Source organism: Penaeus chinensis, chromosome 32, assembly GCF_019202785.1.
Source record: "Penaeus chinensis breed Huanghai No. 1 chromosome 32, ASM1920278v2, whole genome shotgun sequence".
Classification (NCBI taxonomy): Eukaryota; Metazoa; Arthropoda; class Malacostraca; order Decapoda; family Penaeidae; genus Penaeus; species Penaeus chinensis.
This window is the reverse complement of record NC_061850.1, coordinates 23168604-23173603: the sequence shown is the minus strand read 5'-3', so window position 1 is coordinate 23173603 and position 5000 is coordinate 23168604. Positions and strand designations below refer to the sequence as shown.

General features: G+C 40.0%; 1 protein-coding gene across 10 annotated transcripts in view; it reads left to right on the top strand.

Annotated features, from left to right (window-relative positions):
- Positions 1-692: 692 nt before the first annotated feature.
- Positions 693-5000, top strand: part of LOC125042384 (torso-like protein) — a 28241-nt gene continuing 23933 nt past the window's right edge. For 2 of the 10 annotated variants that reach the window (XM_047637979.1, XM_047637970.1), the window contains exon 1: positions 3499-3636. The gene's annotated coding sequence lies outside the window, so the exon portion shown is untranslated. Of the gene's footprint in view, positions 823-3498; positions 3637-5000 lie in introns of those variants that run through there. The other 8 variants (XM_047637980.1, XM_047637972.1, XM_047637973.1 and 5 more) reach the window with 8 other exon arrangements.

The following is a 5000-nucleotide window of genomic DNA, read 5'->3' as shown; positions in this document are numbered from 1 at the left end:
CCCCCTTTCTCCTTCCTCTATTTCCCCCTTTCTCCTTCCTCTATATCCCTCCCTTTTTTTCTTCCTCTATTTCCCCCTTTCTCCTTCCTCTATTTCCCCCTTTCTCCTTCCTCTATTTCCCCCTTTCTCCGTCCTCTATTTCCCCCTTTCTCCTTCCTCTATTTCCCCCTTTCTCCTTCCTCTATTTCCCCTTTTCTCCCTTCCTCTATTTCCCCCTTTCTCCTTCCTCCATTTCCTCCTTTCTCCTTCCTCTATTTCCCCCTTTCTCCTTCCTCCATTTCCTCCTTTCTCCTTCCTCTATTTCCCCCTCTCTCCTTCCTCTATTTCCCCCTTTCACCTTCCTCTGTTTCCTCCTTTCTCCTTCCTCTATTTCCCCCTCTCTCCTTCCTCTATTTCCCCCTTTCACCTTCCTCTGTTTCCCCTTTTCTCCTTCCTCTATTTCCTCCTTTCTCCTTCCTCTATTTCCCCCCGTTTCTCCTTCTCCCCTTTCCTCTAAACCTCCTTCAGATCCCACAAACAAACTCCTCAGAGGCTTCTTATCACTGCCCTCTGCGTACTGACCGCATTAAGAATGTCATAGATAAGATAAGAAGAGCAGGTTTCGTGATAGGAGTCACAAAGGGAGACGGGAGAGGGATAGGTAGACAGATAGATAAAGAGAGAGAGAGAGAGAGAGAGAGAGAGAGAGAGAGAGAGAGATAGGGAGAGAGCGAGGCGCATCTTATAATAGATAACAGACACTTGATCAGCTTCGTTCAGATACCTTGCAGTTTGCCTCCATTACGCCGTGGGGAAGGATGTGCAGATTCTACTACAACTGATGTAAGTAGTTTTACAAGTGTGTGTTGATTGGCTTTTGTTTCCTTGGCTTGGGTTCTTTTCTTTTATAGATGTTCTCGTGGAGATTGTTCGTTAATGTTATTGTTCGTACAATATATTGGTGATTTATGCTGTGAGAAATACCTGCCTGACCTGTAAGGTTAAGGTAAAGAGTGAAACAAGTATACGCGAATGAGAAAGGGAGAGAGAGAGAGAGAGAGAGAGAGAGAGAGAGAGAGAGAGAGAGAGAGAGAGAGAGAGAGAGAGAGAGAGAGAGGGGGGGGGGGGGGGTAGAGGGAGACAGAGACACAGAGACAGACAAAGAAAGAGAAAGAGAGAAAGAGAGAGAGACAGGCAGACAGACATACAGACAGACAGACAAAGAAAGACAGAGATAGACAGACAGACAGAAAGAAAGATAGAGAAAGAGAGAGAGAGAGAGAGAGAGAGAGAGAGAGAGAGAGAGAGAGAGAGAGAGGCAGAAACAGAGGGAGACAGAGAGAGAGAGAGCGGGAGAGGAGCGAAAGAGACAAGAGGGTGAGAAGGACACCAGCGTAGTATGTGCTCGGGCATGAGTGTTCAATAAGAAGGTAAGATTTTGTATTTTCCTTCGCATTCCCCTAATTTCTGCGGCATCATCGCGAGTGACGTGTCCCAGTAAGGCTTTCAACATGCAAATTCTCCTCTTTACACTAAGCATCCCTCAATTTGCATACTCCACCAGGCCTTCCCAGACCTTCGAAGTCAGTACAGAGTGAGCAAATGCAGATGGAGCTCCTTACTGATATCCACTGTATTCTAAGCCTGCTCTTTACTAGGTCGAGTTAGGCAATTACAACAGACCAGTAGATTATTCACTCGGTATCTTCAGCAAATATCATGTGGGGAACGAATGATCAGTGACATCGCTCTTTTCACTCGCTGTACCTTTCCGGCTTTTGTAATTACGCACAGGGGGGGGGGGGGGGGGGGGGCGTGGAAGAGGGATTGTTTGCATGTAAGTGTACGTTATATATATATATATATATATATATATATATATATATATATATATATATATATAAATATATATATTATTTATGAATATATATATAAATATATATATATATTATATATACATATATATACATATGTATATATATATATATATATATATATATATATATGTATATATATATATGTATATATATACACATACACACACACACACTCACATATATATATATATATATATATATATATACATATATATATATATGTGTGTGTGTGTGTGTGTGTGTGTGTGTGTGAGTGAGTGTCAATGTGTCTATTAGCTAAGTACATATATCCCGGGAGTTCCATTTCCTTAAGCCTGGAAATGGAACCCAAAAATGAGTATTCCCTAGAATATCCTGACGACTGTTATTAGTAAAGTACTCTTCGTAATCATAAATAAAATATTAGAAGTTTGGTTTTACTCCTGGCAATCATAACAATAATTAGTAAATTATACAAAAAAAAAAAATATAGCTGTTACCTCACGGTACACTCTCATTGGCTAAACGCGATGACGTCATTAGCTCCGCCCCCTCTTAGATCCTGTTAATCGGTGTGATAAAGTATGGTATTTTTTTCTGTAGATTTCCTTTGAAATGGCTCAGTAATACCAATGGTAACTAGATAATCGAAAAGAGAAACCAAAAAAACAAGAACTCAAAGATAAAACTTACAAGATTGGTTGCCAACTAGGATTTTCATCAAGACAGAGTGGAGCTACCTGTGTTAAGTAGCTTGTACGTGTGTGTAGATGTATGTATAAAATGTATATATGCATGTATACTGTCTGGAATATATATATATATAGCGAGAGAGAGAGAGAGAGAGAGAGATAGATAGATAGATAGATAGAAAGTACAGTTTCGAAATCCACGAGGATTCCATCTTCAGACCTGAAGATAGAATCCGGGTGGATTTCGAAACCGTAGTTTCATTTTCAGTTAATCGAGTATTTGCATTGTGGGTTTCTCTACCAAAGTATCTTCATCCGGAGAGTGTTTTACCATTCAAAGATAGATATATACACATGCATAAACATATACATGCATATATGTACACACACACACACACACACACACATATATACATATATACATATATCTATATACTTATATACATATATATGAATATATATATATATATATATATATATATTCATATTATATGTATACATATATACATGTATCTACACACACACACACACACACACACACACACACACACACACACACACACACACACACACATACACACTCACACAATATATATATATACACATATGTGTGTGTGTGTGTGTGTGTGTGTGTGTGTTGTGTGTGTGTGTGTGTGTGTGTGTGTGTATGTGTGTGAAAGAGATATATATATATATATATATATATATATATATATATATAATGATATAGCCGATAAGTAAACCAAATTTGATAAAGTTTCTCCCTTAATTCTGCAAGACTATCCCCCCCCCCCCCTGCATTTCGTTAACCTTGGCGGCAACGCCGACTTCCCCAAACAAGGGAGAAATTTACGAAAAAGAAATGCCGGTAATTACGTCATTGACGTCCGTGTTTCCTGAAATTCGTATTTAAGGGTGATATTTCTTTCGTATTTGGCTAACCCTTTCGCTAACCTGGGCGGCGGCTGTACAGTAATAGTTCCTGTTCGTTCGAATCCCTCTCGGGTCACCTGCCTCGGCTTGCCAGTGTGCACGCGACCGCCGTAGGATCAAGACGTGGAGATTCGCGCGGTGGTGGGCGTGTGGACGGATGTGTGGGTGGAGGCAGGGTGAGTGGGGGGCGGGCGCTGGTGTGGGCGTATGTTCGGCGCAGGACAGGGTGGTGTTAAAAGTGAGAGGTGTTTTAGTGAAAGTGACGACCTAGCGTGCAAAAGTGTTATGAAAAATGGCTTAGCGGTTTTTATGTTTTGAATTTGTTTTTTTTCTTCTTCTTTGTGAATGCAGTGTTGTGATAGTGGAAGGAGAGGACTGCGTCATCGTGTTTATTTTTCCCTCTCTTCTTTCAACTTTCCAATAATGATGGGTCTCTCTGCTCGTTCGGTGACATCATGCAGTCATTATCTCCCGAAATTTCCACTCCGTTTCCACTTCCATATCTCGCATCGGTGGCATCACATCCGCGTCAAAAAAAAAAAAAAAAAAAAAAAAATAACGCAAATACATATACTGAAATTTAAGCTTTATTGCGTCACCTTTTCTTCCCGGCTATGACGCTTTGCTTGCATGAGCGTAACGTATCCGGCGCCTTCCAGACCTGTCAGTCACGTGTCGTATTCTACCTGTCATGAATCCTTGCCACGGGTCTTTACCAAGGGTCACTGGCGATCACCTGCGTAGCGCTGACGAACGACAATGTACGTTCATCCTCCTCTATCTCTCTTTCTCTCCGAAAATCGGCATATATTTTCCTCTCATCGATTCTACTTTATTTGATATTTAGTCATCTTGTTACCTACGTAATATTCATACAAAACATGTAGACGAAAATATACATCGTTTACCTATAGTTTGGAGAAAGTCCGCCCTTTGTTAAAGTAAATTAGCGTATTTGTCTCGTACCTGACCATTTGACGCGAATGATAGGGAGATGATGTGCGTTCGTGAGGGAAAGGAAATAAATAATTTCACTTTCGCAATTCTGAGTTGACGAATGACAGTGTATTGCGCTTCTAAAAAGTAGAAAGAGAGAGAGAGAAAAGAAGAAAAAAAAAGTTCACGTGCATATAAAACCAGTGAGAACAGAGCCTTACGCAAGGAATGAGAGACAGATATATATAGAGAGAGAGAAAAATGATAATAAGCAGAGAATGTAAGAGTCATACTTTTTCGTTCTTTATTTACTGAGGCGTCGCTTCACTTTCGTTTTCTTTTTATGTCTTGGTGATTTATCTGACTCGGGAGTGTGCAAATATGAGCACTTCACGGGGGTAATAGAGAGAAAATTGAGAATGAACGTAAAAGGAAGTAAATTGTAATGATGATATGACTTGTGACGATAACAATAATTAGGGTTAGTTAGTAATTAGGATCATCGTTATCATCTTCATTAGTTTTATTATTAGCATTAGCATTATCGTTATCACTATCACTGCCGTTATCATCATCATCATCATCATCATCATCATCATCATCA